General features: G+C 53.1%; 1 long non-coding RNA gene across 1 annotated transcript; it reads right to left on the reverse strand.

Annotated features, from left to right (window-relative positions):
• Positions 1-7100: 7100 nt before the first annotated feature.
• Positions 7101-9483, reverse strand: LOC119876470. Its single transcript, XR_005362972.1, has 3 exons — positions 9142-9483; positions 8394-8959; positions 7101-7899 (listed from the first exon to the last, which is right to left on the reverse strand). It is a non-coding gene; the product is annotated as an uncharacterized LOC119876470 (long non-coding RNA).
• Between the last annotated feature and the right edge of the window lie 8045 nt (positions 9484-17528).

Genomic DNA, 17528 nt, shown 5'->3' on the forward strand with positions numbered 1-17528 from the left:
CCGAGCCATTCTGCAGGCTTCCTCCAGCCACAGGCGCCGGCTGCTGCTCGCCCCTTCCCACGCATACACGCATGCGCACACACACACCTGTTGTCCCAGGGAGAAAACCGTCCACATGCAGGAGTGAGCTGCCCAGTGTCACGCTGGGAGCCGCACTCAGGGCCAGTGCAGGATGCCTTCTGAGGCTCGTCCTGACCCTGGGGCCCAAGCACCGGTGTTCCCTTGAATCTGTCCACCTGGAAAGCAGGTGCCACAGACCCGGGCTTCTGGCCCCCCTTGACAGTCAGCTCAGGTGTGTTACCCCCCCCCCAGCCTCCCTGAGTGCTGCCACCTGCCCACCTGCTCCATCCGTGCACTGCTTCTGCTGGACAGCTCTTCACTGTGTGTGCAAGCATTCTAGAAAATGCTTTGAGCTCCACCAGCCCCTGGGCCTTGGGCCCTCAGAGGTGAGCCTCTCAAGGCAGACAGGCGGTATGCACAGAGGGGCGGGGGCCCTGGCCTCCCAGCCTCTGGCCTCAGGCCTCCCGCCAACCCTCTTTGCTCTCAAGTGTGCCCTGCCCACCTGGTGCTTCCCTCTTGCTTGCTTGCTTTCCCTGCCCACTGGACTTTGGATGCATTTTATTTTTTTTCCCTTCCTGCCAACCTGTCACCTTGGTCACTGCCCTTCACCCAGTGCCTCCCCCAAGTATATTTTCCTCTGAGGTTTTCCACCAGCATAAACCTCCCAATGTTTTTGCTTCAGGGTGTGTTAATATTCATATTCTTCGGGGCACAAAAACACCAAAGCAAAAGAATGTCTTCTGGAGGTAGGTGCCCAGGTGATGTTGGGATCCTGTGGCCGGGTCAGCCTGTCCTCCCTGCCCAGAGCTTGCTGAACCACAACTCCAAGCAAGACACTCAGAGTGCACCCCCAAACTCTAGTTCAAAGCACACCTAATAGACTCCTAACTCGGGGAAACGAACTAGGGGTGGTGGAAGGGGAGGAGGGCGGGGGGTGGGGGTGAATGGGTGACGGGCACTGAGGGGGGCACTTGACGGGATGAGCACTGGGTGATATTCTGTATGTTGGTAAATTGAACACCAATAAAAAATTAATTTATTTAAAAAAAAAAAACAAAGCACACCTAATTTGGCATCTGATAGAGTCATGGACCTGTGGAAATAGGAAGCCCCTCGGAGGGCATCTAGCCAGGCCCCTTATTTTAAGAGACGACCATAGTGGCTCAGAGAGGGGAAAGGACTGGCCCAAGGTCACACAGCCAGTAGATGAGTGTGGTAGGACTGAGTGGAAGGGCTCTCGGCTTCTGCTCTGGCTGGGTAAGCAAACAATGGAAGCAATAACCCAGCTGATCATGAAGGTGTGATTTACACACCGTTCTGAGCACCAGGTGAGCTAAGCATTCACTGTGTGCCAGTACCATCGTGCCGCTGCCTCTCTGCACTTCTCTGAACAATCCGCCCCTTCCCCAGCCCAGCTGGCTCAGTCTATACCAAGCAAGGAAGCCTTCCAGGCCTCGCTCCGGGGACAGGGCTTCACGCTCCAGCGTGGCCCCAGCCATTAGAGTTTTTCAAGAATCTGAACTAAGCACAGCAACTGAATCACACTGGGCTGGGCCTGGGGGCACGAGATCCCACAGGTGCAGAGGGTGATGTCTCCGTGTAGTAAACCATAGGTTTTCAGTAGCATCCTCTACCTCACTATGGGCACCTGCTCCCCCAGGGGCCTCGTCAGCCCCTCATCAGCCTGGTGCTCCAGGGCCTGGGACGAGACCAGGGCTGGGGACATGAGGGGTCATGTTGGAGGCAGCCTGGGCTCCCGAGGATGGGATGCAGGGTCCCACATCCTTGAGTACATGAGCGGGGCCCTCAGCAGCACCCAGGAGGGGCTGGTACTGCATGCCTAGATGTCACAGGGAGAGAGCCCGCCCCCCGCCTGCCCCCCACCACCCCCCGCTTCAGCCCAGACACACTGCCCTGTTGCCCCACCCGGATCCAGAGGCTCCCGGACACTCATGCTCATTTCCAAGTGCTCTCATAACAAAGGACCACAAGCTGGCGGGACTTAAAGCAGTAGGGCACTCTGTCACCTTTCTGGAGGCCATGAGCCTAAAACCAAGGAGGATCCTTCCAGGCTTCTTCCTCATGAGGACACTGCCATTGGGTTTAGGGCCATTGGGTTTAGGGCCCATGTGACTTCGTTTTAACTAATTACATCTGCGAAGACCCTGTTTCCGAAAAAGGTCACATCCTGAGGTTCTGGGTAGATGTGAATTTGGGAGGGGAGACACCATTCAACCTAGTACAACCCCCACACTCTCTAAGGAAAGGAGGCCCCCGTACACCTCAAGTGTCCGTCGTGCATGAAGACAGTTTGCTCCTCAACTGAGGTGGGTTCAACAGAAGCCGCCGGGGGTTTGCTGACAAGCCAGGCCAGGGGCGTTCACAGCGCCTCTGTCGTGGGAACTGGGGTGGTGATGGTGCAAGGCGAGCCAGTGTTCCAGGAGAAAATGAAGCCCGTGGGGAAAGGCGGCGATGGGCAGGGATGCGGAGCAGAGGTGGAGCACCAGAGGAAGCACCTGCCAGCCCGTGAGACCCCTCCTTCCTGGCACTGGTTCGCATGGCACAGTGACAGCTTGGTTCTGTAGGCCCCAAGCCCCAGGCCTTTCCTTCCCCGCTGCCACCCTTACAGCCATCCGTGTGCACACTGCCGCCGTCCACTCGGGTGGGTGAAGGGCAGGGTTGGACCGAATCACTGTAACACCAGGCTCTGGGTGGGCGCTGAGATTGCCTAATGGCAGAATGACCTGCGGAGTCACCTCGCCACCTTGCAGGGGCAGCCCACCGCACAGAGAAGGGGCTCCGGACGCAAGTGCAGGAAAAGAGACACATGCCATGACCTCGTGTGAGCCACGAAGTCCAGCTGAACCTTGGACTCCTTGGTCATAAGAACCAGTCAGTTCACCAGCCTGCGTGCAGTTTCTATGCTAACTGGCCACACGTGTCCCCCAGCCCGCCCACCACCAGCTCTGGCCACCTGCACGATGAAGTTTCACAGAAGGGGTGTCTGACTCAGGACCGAGTCTGCACACGAAGTCTTGTCCACACTTGGTCCCAGCGAGGGTCATGGAAGTGCACCAGGGCTGAGGCCAGAGACCAAGAGGAGCCCAAGGTCCCAGAGGAGACCAAGAGGAGCTGTGCTCCGGGTCTCAAGCACAGATGGCCAAGGCCACGCCTGTGTTCTCCACCCCGGGCCACCAGGCCCATCCCACCTTTGCTGTGGAAGCGCGACTTCCTAGAGTCTGCGCCCCTGGGTCACCCAGCCCTGAGGCCCCCAGCCCCTGCATCTGTGGCCTCCCTCGTAAGGCGGCAGCTAGGAGGCTTGGTTCAGAGAAATAGGGTGGAGTTTGGGGGCCCACGTAGAAGAGAAGACCCCCTCTGCAAGTGGATAGACGTCAAGAATGAAGGAAGCCTGCAGTGGGTATGGGCAGAATTGTGGCCCTACGTCTAGCCTCTGGGGGTGAGGGATCTGCCTCGTAATGGAGACACGTGGGGCACCCCCCAGGTCTCGGGGGGCTGCTGGCCAGATTGCTGACTTCGCAGCCCCTCATGGTCTAGTTTCCTTTCTGTAAAACGAGGTCCCTTGTCTTTATGGGTACCCTCCACTACCAAGTCTCCAAGGGTCTAAAAATCAAGGTCACCAACCAGTAGGAGGCCTGGGGCTGGAGCCCACCGTTTCCCAGATGACCACCAGGAGCCCGGCCAGAGATCAGGGGAGCTGGTCTCCTTGGAAATAGGACCAGGATCTCCAACACCTGTTGGTCTGTCCTTCTTCTGACCTGAAGCAGGAGCAAGGCCATCCGAAAGGCCTGAGCTTATCCAGGCCGCCCTCATTGTGCTACAGAAGGAGAAACTGAGGCCCAGGGGAAGGGGGTTCACCGGCAAGGGCAGAGCTGGACACCGACCACACCACCGTCGCCCGTGGAGACTTGGCCCTCGTTAGAGCTGAAGTGGCCTCCCCGCACCAGGCTGCTGGGATACCTACGGTCACCAATGGCAACGTCACCCTCTCAACAGCCACATGAGTGGCCGAGCGGCAGCTGCCAGCCTCAAGTGTGTGCTGGACGGTGACAGGGTGGTACCGGGGAGGCAGCCGTTTGGAGGCCAGGCCTGTGGGAGACATTTCAGGCCCAGGTGGTCTTTGGATTCTGTTCAGGATTAATTATAGCTTCTTGGCTCCATTTTTTAAAAATATTTTATTTATTTATTCATGAGAGACACAGAAAGAGGCAGAGGGAGAAACAGGCTTCCTGCGGGGAGCCCGATACGGGACTTGATCCCAGGACCCCGACATCACGACCTGAGCAGATGCTCAACCCCTGAACCACCCAAGGGCCCCGCTGGTGGTGTCCTCCTCTCCGGCTCTGGTTCGGAGCATCCAGGTGGGCCCTGGTGAGGCCTGGGGGAACACTAGAGTGAGACGCCCCTCTCTTGGCCTCACTTTGGCGCCATAAGATGAGGAACTGGACCCGGAGTTGTCCAGGGGTCTTCCCCCTCCCGCGCTCCGGAAACCACGGGCGAGAGAGCTGACCTGTAAGCAAGCACCAGCGGGCCCCCCGAGACCTGGGTTTTCACCTTCTGGAATCCTGGTGGGGGTTTTTTCAGTGTTCTTCCCAGAGACCCAGCACTCTCTTTGGGGGGTGGGGGGGTTGAGTTTTTTAAATGGTATGACTGTGCTTCTCTCTTCAGTGCGGAAAAGCACAGTCAAGGAATTTGAGGTTGCTAGGCCCCCCAAGTACTCCTGTTGACAATTTCTAAAACAAAGTCATACCTGCCACTGGAGAGGAGCCGCAGGGGACCAGGGAAAGGTGACCGGTGACTGGGCCCGAGGTCTCGACACCAGCCCCACAGCAGGCAGGGGCTCAGGCTTGGGGCCAGTGCCCCCACACACCCCGGCAGGTCCCTCACCTCCCCAGACCTCGAGGTCCTCGAGGGGGCCCAAAGGCAATAGGCACCCCCCGGGCCCTCTGAGGCCCCGGTGCGGTACCGGCCCGCCGGCACCTGGAGGTGAGCTCAGCACAGCAGTAAGCAGCTCCTGGGAACTCGCCCGTAGCACCTACCACCGTCTGTCTCTCCCCACCTTTTAACTCAAAATATACAGACTTGGTCTGGCATCTTGCTGTCTTTGCCTCATTTATGTTAGAGATCCATCCCAACACATGCAGGCAGACGCACCTCCCTCTCGCCCGGGAGCCGTTAAGCCCACGGGCCCATCCTGTCTTACCATTAGGGACACCCGGACACCTGGACACCTGGACACCAGGAAGTTAGATTCCTAGAAGGGTCGATCCCAGCCCAAACTGCGTACTCGTTTCCAGTATGGCTGGATTTACACTTCCAACCACCAGGATAAGCGTCCCATCTCTGAAAACCCTGCGAGCCCTGGGACCACCGAGGCCTGGGTAGTTCGTTCCCATCTGACCCCAGGCACCTCTTCGGGGACAGCCTTGCAAGGCAGTGATGCAGCTGAGACGTGGAGCACGGAGGTGGGCTCCAGGGCTCAGGGACGTCTCAGGACCCCAGGGGGACGGGCAGGAGCCACAGCCAGCAGCCAGTTCCCCACGCCCATCGGCCCTGCCCCGCATTGGGCTCCCAGGACGTTTGATCGAATGCATGCCCGCCTTGCAGCTGGGAAGTCAGCTGGGACGGGATAGGCCAGCTAGCTCTCAGAGCCTTTCCCGAGGCAGCCCTCTGCAGCCCGGAGCTGGCCGGGACGCCTGCCTTGGGCCCCTTTGGGGACGGCCGGGGGGGCGGGGGGTGCCTGCGGAGACAGCCCATTGTGTGGCCTCCTTAGCAGGTTCGGCTGTGACCTCAGAGAGCCGGCAACTTGTGGAAACAGCCAGATGCCATTCCGAGCCAAGCCCAGCGGGGCTGCTGCTGGGGCCAACCCAGGTCACCCATCCAAGTGACCACAAAACAATGAAGCCCATCTGCCCCTGCACCGTTACTTGCCTAGAGAAGCTTCCCGAAGAGAAGCTACAAACCTGTTTCCAGTGAAGATCCACCTTCACTGGAAAAAAACCTCTGGGTTTTACCACCCTCACCACCGGGTAAGGAGGTAGCCTCCTGGGTGACGGGGGGACTCGCTGGCAAAGACTGAAATTCGGTCCACTGGCTGAGATGTTCACAAGCTGGGTCCAGTCATCTGCCCTGACGCAGGTCGGGGCACGACTGCCAAGCTCGGCTGCATCCGTGGCTTTGCAGACGCCGTTTCCTGGGCTCTCCTGCCGCCTCCACACCACCTGGCCCTGCTGGGCCCTTTGCTCCCTCCTACGGCCCCTGAGCCACGGCCTCGTCCTGCAGCACCTTTCATCTCCTTGTCTCCACCCCAACACCCAGATTATGAGCCCCCAGAGGTCACAGCAGCTTCTGTCTTTCCACATCTTGTGTCTCTGTAGCCCAGAGGAGTCATGCCAGCTGACAGGGATTTAGGGGAAGGTGGCCCACAGAATGGCCCCTGGATGAGGGCATCGCAAGACCTGGTGCTGGGGCCCGGGACCCCAGCCGGCCACAGGGCCCGGGACCCCAGCCGTCAGTTTCCTAATCCATCAATAGAGGTGTTGGGACCACAGGAATCAAAGGCCCCTGCAAGTCTGTCATTTGTGGGGTTTCTCATGGTGGAAGCTGGAGAGTGGGAGAGGCTGGGGGTGGGAGGCGGAGAGAAGGGCCCCCCCACTCTGTGGCCCACATGCAGTGAAGGGGCAGCCTCGTCCACGGCCCCCAGGACAGTTCCTAGGACGGTTCCCAGGACGGTTCCCAGGCTCCTCGGGGCCCCCAGGGAAGGCAGCAGAGGTGCGCAGGAGGGCACGGGAGGACACGCTTTCGCGGACCATCCAGCCCGGCAAAGCTAGAAACCGTCAAAAAGTAAAAATTCCATTTGTAAACAAGATCGAATTATTTGATTGTGAAACCAGGGTCCATGGAATTTAAAATAATTTAATATGAAACAATATCATTTGAAATGCTGGCCAGCCAAGGACCTGAGGGCGGAGGCAGCGGGGGGGTGCCGGGGGGTGCCGGGGTTGCCGGGGGGGGGGGGGGGGGTTTGGTGGCAGACCTACCTCCTGTGGCCAGACACGTGGAACCTGGCCTCAGGGAAGAACAAGTCGCCGGTCAACAGGCGAGGCTGAGCGTCAACTGCCCGGCTCGCCAGGCCGAGGCACGGGGCCGCCAGCCTGGGGCTCCCGTGCTCCTGGGGTCCCCGGCTGTGATAGGCAAGCAAGGTGCCAGCAGTTGAAAAAGCAGTGCCGGAGAGCAGGAGAGGTTTGGGGAGACGGCACATAATCCAAGCCCACGGGGAGGCCCCGATGGAGCCGAGGGGGACGGTGCCCCAGGGCCCCAGCAGGCATTGTCGGGGCGGCTGCAGGAGGTCCCGGGTCGTGGTGACGGACACGCCCCACCCCATGTGGGCGCAGCATCTCCGAGGAGGGACGCAGAAGAGGGGTGTTCGGACTAGAAACGGTCACCACTCTTGTCTGTACTGCCGGTGTCACCTGGGGCAAGCAAGCCACTCCCAAGCCTCTGTTTGGCCATCTGCAGAATGGGAATCATCCCAGCCCTCACTCCCTGGTGGCGTGAGGGTCAGAAGTCACCCGTGTGTACTCCCCGGAAAGCTGACACCCCCGGTGGACAGGGGCGGTCCAGGGAGAGGGTGTGATGCGGCTGGACCGTCAGCAGACGCCCGAGGGGGTGAGGCGGGGGCGAGGCGGGGGGGAAGGTGGCAGGTGCCCCGGTCGCCTCTGCAGGCCCAGGATCCCGCGGCGGGGCGGCCGGTGCTGCGCAGAAGGATGGCGGAGGCAGGGCCCGGCGGATCCCGGGGCGCAGCGCCCGCTCCCACGTGTCCTGCCTCAACATAAACACAGTCAGGGATATCTCAGGCTGTAGGAGCAGGAAAAACAAACCCGGGGCACCCAGACAAAGAGTGCAAATGCTAACTTTCATGTCACATCCAGAAACCACGTGTTCATCAAGCCACCTGCAGGCTCGGGGCTCGGCGGGAGGCGCAGGGCTGTTGTGTTTAGAAACCAAGCTCGCGGGACAGCTGCAGGCGCCACCTCCCTCCGTCCTCCCGGACTCCGCGCCCGCCACTGAGCCGCCCCCTGGGCTGCCCGGGTCTGGCGTGGGGACCGGCACCTGGGGCCTTCTGGGCTTTACACCCCCCGGGGCCGGCGGGCGAGCGCGAACTCCCCGTCCCCTGCGGTACCACCTGGGCACCTGGGCACGCACAGGAGGGCTGGGAACGCCCCAGGTCACCTGGCCAGGGCGCGGCAGACCTGGAACTGGCCCCGGGCTCCCTGACCCCCCGGACACGCTCTCCTGCCGCGGCCCCCACTCACCAGCCGCCGTCCTGCTCGTGCAAACCCACTACCTATGGGCTCAGGGAGGGCTCCTTTGACACAGCGATGCCTGATGCCGTGTTATTTTTATTCGTCCCCGAGCCTTGCCAGGTTACACCGTCAAGGCCAGCACTTTGGAGATACTCCCTTGGTTTCGCAATTCACGCAGTGACTAACACATGTGTTGCATCTGAAACCCTCTCCTGGTAAAAATTTAAGCTGAATTGTAAATACATAAAAGTCTCGATGTTAATGGGGCGCACGATTTCTCGGCGGCCGTTTTGTAATCCCGAGATTCCGAGAGGATGTGGAATTCTATAAAAATGGATAACGAGCTCCCGCTCAGAGCCGCCCTTTGAAACCGTCTCTACGGGCAGCAGAGCGGCCCTTCCATCTGCCCGTCGTTACAGAAGTTACAAAATCACTCGGAGTTTCCTGCCTCTGATGGGGGCCAGGATGCTTCTGTGGGGTGAGCCGAGCGGGGTAGCAGGAGTCCGCAGCAGAGGATGGAGGCCCTCCATGGGGCGCGAGCTCACATAGGCAGGTGGGGTGCCGGGCATATCCACCTGGGGCATGAGGATGCGAAGTCATGCTCAGGGACATACCCCGTGATAACGGGTAGGACGGGACCCCACCCCAGGCCCCAGGCCTCTCTGCAGCATGGGAGGCCCCCGGCTGTGCCCATCATGCCCACCGCCCCTGCTCCTGAGCACCCGTGTCCCAGATCATTCACCCACCCTGCACCCACCTCAGCTATTGCACCAGAGTGGTCCCCACCTGGGACGGTGGATGCATAGACGGACGAGCAGGGTCTCTGTTGGAGCATCCGAGCTAGGAGGGCAGCAGGACGACCCATGTGCCTGTGCACACCGGAGTTGGTATGAGAAGGTGACAGGGAGAGGAAGAAGGGAGGAGACGGGTGGAGAGTGGCAAGGAGAGGCCACCCACTGTGAGAGAGGCCCTGTCAAGAGTGGGCCCAGGGCCGCCCCGGGCCCTGCAGGCTCAGGTGGGTGGCAAGCTTCCAGAGTGCGGGCAGCGCTTTCTGGCCCCACCAGCACATCCCTCACACCCTCGATTTATTGCCTTGGTGGATAACACTTATCAGTCTGTAGTTACCCTGTTTCTTGTTTCGCTTACCAACCCAGTGCCGGTCCCCACGCTGGACTGTAGACTCCGTGCCCTAAGTGGCCTGTCTGGCTGGCTCCCTGCCATATCAGCAGAGCCCGGCCCAGCGTCTGGGCAGAGTGGGCACTCAGGAACTACTTGTCGAATCCATGCACCTCTGGGAGAACCAGGGAGCCACCCTACTCTGCCCCACCCCTGCAGGTAACGTGGGTGGCTTTCAGCACGGAGACACAAGGGCTGCTCTTGCTCCTCAGACGGGCGATACGGTGTGGGGCAGATGGCTCCCCAGTTTGCAAAACGCTCACCTGGGTCATGCAAGGGCCAAGAAGCGGCTGTGCAACTCAAGACAGGTTGGTGATTCTGTCAACTCCAGGATGAACACTGACTTTTCTTCCAAGTTCATGGCCAATCTGTCTGGGTTCCTCCTGGGGCCCTGCCCACCTCCACCCCCGAGCTGCCTACCAAGCCCAAAGCACGGTCTCCTTGATGCTGTGGGACCCCCAGTCAAGGCCCTTGTTGCCAGCATTCCAGTGACCTGGACGTGTGCAACCCCACGGTTGTTGCAATAAAGCTAAAAAAAACCACATCCAGCCAAAGATAAAACATTGCGAAGGTGCTTTCTGCAGAAACGTTTGCGGCTGTGGAAAAACTCAGTTCGGGAGTGTCACATGTGCCTTTTTTTTGTTGTTGATACCTAAGTGGGCAAGATGTAGGCCGAGCTCTCAAGACACACATGTGGGCGGTAAAAGAGTGTGAGACAGACCCAGAGAAAATCACAACACAGTGTGGTTGTGATACGAGCACAGAAACAGCAGCACGTGCAGGGCCCAGGAGGGAAGGATCGGCTCTAAATAGGGGTCTTCAGGGGGTCCCCGAAGGAAAGAAATTTCCATGGTCTCTTGCAAGTTTAATTCGGCATCTCTAGAACACCTGTTACATTAGAGCCAACCTGGGTGCTTAATGGAATTACTCAGCTTTTGGTAATAACGAGTTTGTCTAGGTCATGTGGGGAAGTGCTCTAAAGTTATTCTTTCTTTTTTCATTATAGCAACGACGTACCATGCTTGAAAGGACATTTTCCCTAATTCAATTACCAAGTGAGCTAAATGCATTTGCCGGAGATAATTAAGAATCTTTATAAATATAAAACGATTATTCCATCAAAATACAGTGCTAGACGTTATGATTCAAGCTAACTTTTCAATCAAGCCCTCCCTCCTTTCAAAGCCATTCCTCGGCACTCCAGGCCCGTCTCTGCTGGTCTTCCCAAGCAGAGCTGCCTGTGTCCAGGCCACGTCGTCCTGCGAGCTTCTCACCACGATGCGAGCATTTGCCCACGTCCACCTCGCCCCCTGGACCACGAGCCGCCGGCGGCCAAAGCTCTCCCCACTCACCTCTAGGGCCCTCGCCTTGGCCCAGAGCAGGTATTAAACACCAACGTGGCATGGACCAGAGGAGCCTGTGCTATGGAGACAAGACTACCACATACAGTGCATCGGTGGGATAACTGGGGAAATCTAGATCAAGTCTGGAGTCAAATTAATAACAGACCAACGTCACCTTCTTGGTACTGGCACATGTACCATGGTGACGCAGGGGAACTGGCTGAGGGGTGTATGGGAACTCTGTACTCTCTTTGCAACTTCTCTATAAATCCGAAATTACTCTAAAACCACGTGTTTATTGGGGCACCTGGGTGGCTCAGTCGGTTGAGCATCCGACTCTTGATCATGGTCATGATCTCAGGGTCCTGGGATCGAGCTCCGTGTTGGGCTCCGTGCTCAGAGGAGTCAGCTTGAGGATTCTCTCTCTCTCTCTGCCCCTCCCCTCCACTCCTGTGCTCAAGCGTACACATTATCTCTCTCTCTCTTTCTCTCTCAAATAAAATAAATAATTCATTTTTAAAGAGCTTTTAAAATTCAACATTTATTAAAATAACAAAGGCGATAGTGTGACTGAATGCACAAGTGGAAGGGCAGATTCTCTACTGCTCAGGACTCCCCATCTTTAGAAGCCTGCCTTGGACCCTCCACCCCCAACTCCAGAGCAGGAACTTCAATGTTATGTCGCGTGTGGGGGCTGGAAAAGGGGGGAACCCTTCTAATAGCGCGTGTTTGATGTCAGGGGCACCGGAGCCAGCCACAGCCCTGTAGTGGCAAGCATCATCCCCAGGCCCTGTCCCAGACCTCCCGAGAACTTGGCCTCCAGAGGGGCCAGGCCAAGTTACAATCCCTCGGAGCTGCACTATGACTTTCATGCCCACACTGTAATAATATCTATATTTTAAAAAAAAAAAACAATCTATAAACCTTCAAATACATTTTTCTGCATTAGGCAAAATCGAACAGGTGTTCGTGAGCCCCAAGGAATGGCGTTGACACATTCTTGCTCCGTGCCTGCCATTCCTAATGGAGAAGCAGCGTCCCCAGGCCACACTTCTCAGCTAAGTGACCCGGAGCAACTTCCTTACCCGTCGCATCTTCGATCCCTCATGTGAGAACCAGGGATAATGATGCCCGCTTTGCAGGCTTTTATGAGGATTGCCTTAGTTAAGTTAATGGGTGTGAAAGCACTGACTCCAGCCCGGCCCCCAGGAGAAGATCGATAGGTACGAGCTGCCCTTCTGAAACATCCCAGCCGACAACGATATTTCCATCTTCTAAACGTTCCCAGGAGGGCCTCAACTGGTGTCTGCCAACAAGGCCTCTTGATTTTATTCCACAATCTCTCTCATTACCTGAAACTGGAAGTACTTGAAAGGCGTCTGCTGCACCCCCTGCCCTGGGTGCTGTGTGGTGCCCCACTCACCACCTGAGGCCCCCACGCTAGTTTCCCTGAACGGTTGCCTCTGGGGGCCTTTCTGGATCTCATCCTTCCTGCAGGCCAGAGACTCAAGTCCCCTCCCGCACTAAACCAAGGGAGGGTGTTTATGAAGGAGCTCTGACCGAAGTCCAGGCTCAACCCAGAATTTCCCTGTTTGCTTTCTCTCCCCCCAGGGTGAGCTGGCGGGACGGCCCGGGGACTCGAGCCACCACGATGACAGTCTCAGCGTGGGCGCCAGGGCTGACCTCCCAGCTGGGTCCTCTTGTGCTGCCTCTGCTGAGAGCTCAGACAGGCTTGTCCTTTTAGGTAACTGCACGGCTGAGCCTGCAAGAGAGACTCACTCCCTGGCACTCCCACAAGTGCTTCCCGGTTTGTTTAGCTTGGGAAATTAGGCAAGAGCAGGTAGGAAAACCGTGGGTCAAACACGAGCCACTGCAAGAAACTGACTCACACTTTACCAACAGCATTATTCATCCTCTTTCCTCTAGCTGGCTATTTATGTATTCATTTATTCAGCAAATATTTATGGAGCGGCCAACATGTGTCTCTGGGTCTCTTCACACCCCGACCTCACATCCTTGCAGACCAGGTCAAAGGTTGCCTTCTCTGAGAAGCCTGCGCCAGGTCTCCGTGCCAGACACCATCCCTCCCTGTCCCAAAGAAGGCCAACGGAGGAGCTAGCTGTGGGGTCAGAAAGGCCTGGCTGAGAAGCAAGGCTCCAGGACCTCAATGTGTATCCTTGGGCAGGTTACTGAAGCTTTCTGCCTGTTTCTTCCCCTATAAAGTGTGGATAATAAGAAGAATATTTACCTCCTGAAATGAAATGCCTGGGAATGCTACATAAAATGCAATAAGCATCATTTGCAATATGCAACTGAGCTTACAGAAGGTAGAGGAGTCACCCAGGGACCCAAACTAAGGGGAACCGGAAGGGAGACTGACGAGCTGTCCCTGACACTGAAGCCACCGCAGGGCATCAGGCAGTCCCAGCATCCTAGGCAGAGAAGGTCCTCAGGAACAGGAGAGGGCCTTGGGCATGTGCCAGGTGGGGTGTTGGGACCATCATCCATGCCCAAAGCCAGGACTCAGAGGGCTCCCACTCCTAGGAATGGGAATCTAGGTGAATTCCACCTGCTGGAGCAAGGATGACTTCTAACGCCACCCAGGTTCAACATTCCTCTTACTACAGGTGCAGATGAATGGGCTTCCTGCCCCTTCCAGTTAGCCTGTTCTTGAGACGGGGTCTGGCCAAAGCGTGCTGAGAAAAAGAGATGTGATCCACTTCTAGACTAACGCAATCAACAGCCGATGCCAGACCCTCCTGCGCTATCTCTAACCCCTGTCCCCAGGTGCCTGGGGATGCCACACGCTCAGAAGGCAGAGCTGTGTTGAGATTGATGAAACCTGGATCATTGACTGGTCCCATGACAGTTGCCTGGAGAGTTGCTCAGATTCCCTGTAAACTTTCCAAGAACAAGAAATAAGCCTTTGTTCGTTTCATCAGTGAGAGGGCCTGTTTGTTACTGAAGCACAACTTTGACCACCCTGGCTAATACAGCTGGCAAAGAGAGACAGCAAGCAAGGGAGCAAGTAGGATAACAGGGTAACTTGTTCATCTCTATCTAGAAAACCAATGTCCTCTGACGATTCATATCCACAGTCCTCACTTCACAAGAGTTTGGGGGTTGGATTTGCATCACCTTTGTGATCCAGAAAACCCCAAACTGTCAAATCAACTTAGAGATATTTCTGGTAAGCTTCAGCTACTGGAAGCAAACTCAAATCCCCCTCAACCTGGCACCATAGGATTTCCACAAATATAGAACCAACAAACAGGCAATCACAATCCCAAGTTTGAAGCCCTATGTTCATAAAATAAACACAATTCTGAGTAGGAAACTTAAACTTTTTTTTAGTGTTTTAAGAAGGGAAACCAAGAAGCCAAACTATAGGCAGTTGGCACAATACTATCAAAAAAGATTAATAAACTTGAAAGAACCAAAACAACTGGCTATGAAAACATTCCATAGTACTAAAACCTCAATTTTTGGTAAAACAGCAAATTAGATGTAGCTGGAAACAGAATTCATGAAATGAAAGATATAATCAAAGAAATTACCCAGAGACACACAGAAAGAAAAAGATATCAGAGAAAAAGAGATAACAGATAAGGATAGGATTAACAGTGTATTCTGCATCCAGTTGATGTTCCAGAAGAAAATAACAAAAGAACAAGGCTGTAGAGGGGAGGTACTTGAAGGTATAATGGCTAAGAATTTTCCAGAACTGGTAATAGACGGGAATCTTTAGATTCAAGAACCATGTTGAGTGTGCAGCAGGATACATAAAAATAAATTCATGCCCTGACACATCATAGTAAGATTGCAGGATATTAAAACCAAAAACAAAAGCATTAAGGTGGCCATATTTTCATTCCCTGATTTATAAAAGGGATATTTGTGAACATCTTCTAGGTGCCAGGTACACTGAGGACACTTGGGACACATCAGTGAAAAAAAACAATTTTTGCTCATTCTCACAGGAGAGAGAAAATGAAAAATAAGCCTACGTAAACTTCGCAATGTGGTAGCAAGTGATGAGTGCTATGGAAAAAGGAAAAGATTGACACACTGGAGGTGGATCCAGGGTATGTGTGTGGTTGGAGAGATCGGGACAGAGTATAGTAGTCACTGCTGGGGGGGTGGGGGGTGTCCCTGAGAAGGTGAAATCTGAACAAAGACTTCAAGGAAGGGAGAGACTTAGTGAAACAGAGCGTGGGGGGAGCACTCCAGGAGAGGGCACAGCTGGGGGATTGGTCCTTTGCACATCTTCTTCCGTGGAGTAGCTGTTCAAAGCTTTTGTCCGATGTTGCATTGTTTGTCTTATCGTAGAGTTGCAAAAAAATGTTCTTGTATTTTCTGATAAAGTCCTTTCTCATATGAATATATTGCAAACCTGGTCTCCCAGTCTGTGATTTGTCTCCTCGTTTTAACAGGTCCTTTGATATGCAGATGTTGTTCATTTCCATGACCTCCATTTTCCCAAGTTCTACTTTCATTTTTTTGGTTTTCTTTGGTCTTATTAAGAAACCTTCACTTGGGATGCCTGGGTGGCTCAGTGGTTAAGCGTCAGCCTTTGGCTCAGAGAGTGATCCCAGGGTCCTGAGACCAGGTCCCAGGGTCCTGAGATCGAGTCCCACCTTGGGCTCCTCCCTCTGCCTATGTCTCTGCCTCTCTCTCTGTGTCTCTCACGAATCAATAAAATCTTTAAAATAAAAAAGAAAGGAAAAAAAGAAACCTTCACCTACCCCAAGGTCACAAATATTTTTTCCTGTATTTTCTAGAAGTTTTATAGTTTTGGCTCTTATGTTTAGGTCTGTAATCTCTTTCAAGTTAATTTTTGTGTATGATGTAAGGTAGGGGTTGAGGTTTATATTTTTATATACAGATATCCAGTTGTTGCACCAACATTTGTTTTAAAGATTTTGCTTTTCCCAGTGACTTACCTTGGCCCTTTCAAGAAAATCAATTGGTCATATATGCATGGATCCCCTTCTGGATTCTCTATTCTGTTCCATTGATCTGGGTATCTATCCTTATGTCAATACCATAGTATTGCTTTATAATAGGTCTTAAAATTCAATAATATAAATCCTCCCACTTTGTTCTATTTGAAAATTCCTTTAGCTATTCTAGGTCCTTTGCATTTTCATTTAAATTTTAGAATCACCTTGTTAATTTCCCCAAAAAGACAAGTTGTAATTATAATTGGGATTATGTTGAATCTATAGATCATTGAGGACAAGATTGACATCTAGTAATATTAAAGTCTTTGGATTCGTGAACATGATATATCTCTGTATTTCTTTATCTTTAATTTCTCTCAGCATTGCTTTATAGATTTTAGCATGCAGGTCTTACATATATTTTGTTAAATAAATCCCTAGGCATTTCATAGATCTTATGCTATTGTAAATGGTATTATTTGTTAAGCTTTTTTATTTTGAGATAATTTTAAAATATCAGAAGAGTTGCTAGAAGAGTACAGAGTTATCATATAACCTTCACTCAGCTTCCCTTAATGTCAATATGCAAATCATGGTACAATTATGAAAACTAGGAAATTAACATTGGTATGATACTACTAACGAAACTACAGACCTTATTTGGATGCTACCGGATCTTCCACTAGTGTTCTTTTTCACTCCAGGATCCCACATCATATTTACTTGGAACATCTCCTTATTCTCCTACAATCTGTGGCAGTTGCTCAGGATTCCTGTCTTTCATGACTTGACACTTTGGAAGAGTGTTTGGTAGGTCAGGTGTTTGGTAGACTTTCCCTCAATTTTTCTTTTCACTAATAATTTTGGAGTGGGAGACACTTTGCAACTAATCAAATGCTCTGTTACTTCTTAAACTTTTGCTCACTAATTTTAACATCCACTGGTGTAGCTTGCCTTCATTACTTCTGTGGAACTCTGTGGCAATTTTTCTGTTTCCCTAAATCCTTTGATATTTATTAAGTAGAATTCTGTAAGGCGGTGTTGTTTCCTTTCTCCCATTTATTACTTTATTAATATATATCAGTGTGGACTAACATATTTACTTATTCTTTGGATTATACTTTGACATTACCATTGTTTATTCTCTTGCTCAAATTGTTCCAGCTTTGGCCATTGGAAGCTCTTTTAGCTTGACTCCAATGGCTTTTCAATATGCCCCCTTCCTTTTGTCTTTTGATTATATGAGTCTCTTGTAGTAAAGTACGTTTTTATTTTGATTACCAACTGTTCTTTTCTAGTATATATATACACACATATATACATATATATACATATATATTCATCTGTATACTATATGTACATATTTATATTTGTATGTATACTATATATATACACAATTGACTTTTGTGTATTTAAAATGGGTTTCTTGTAGGCAACATATAGTTGGGCCTTTCTTTTTTATCCTGTGTTACAATCTCTGCCTTTTATTGGAGTATTTAGACCTTTACATTTAATACAATTATCAGCATCACTGATGCTGTTTAATTCTAGCATATTTCTGTTTGCTATTTGTCCCACGTGTTCTTTGTTCCTTTTTCCATTTTTTCTTCCTTCTTTGGAATTATTGTGGGGGTTTTTTTGTTGTTATTTTTGGGGTTTTTTTAAGTATTGTGGTTTTTTAA

The sequence above is a fragment of the Canis lupus genome, chromosome 8, assembly GCF_011100685.1.
Source record: "Canis lupus familiaris isolate Mischka breed German Shepherd chromosome 8, alternate assembly UU_Cfam_GSD_1.0, whole genome shotgun sequence".
Classification (NCBI taxonomy): domain Eukaryota; kingdom Metazoa; phylum Chordata; class Mammalia; order Carnivora; family Canidae; genus Canis; species Canis lupus.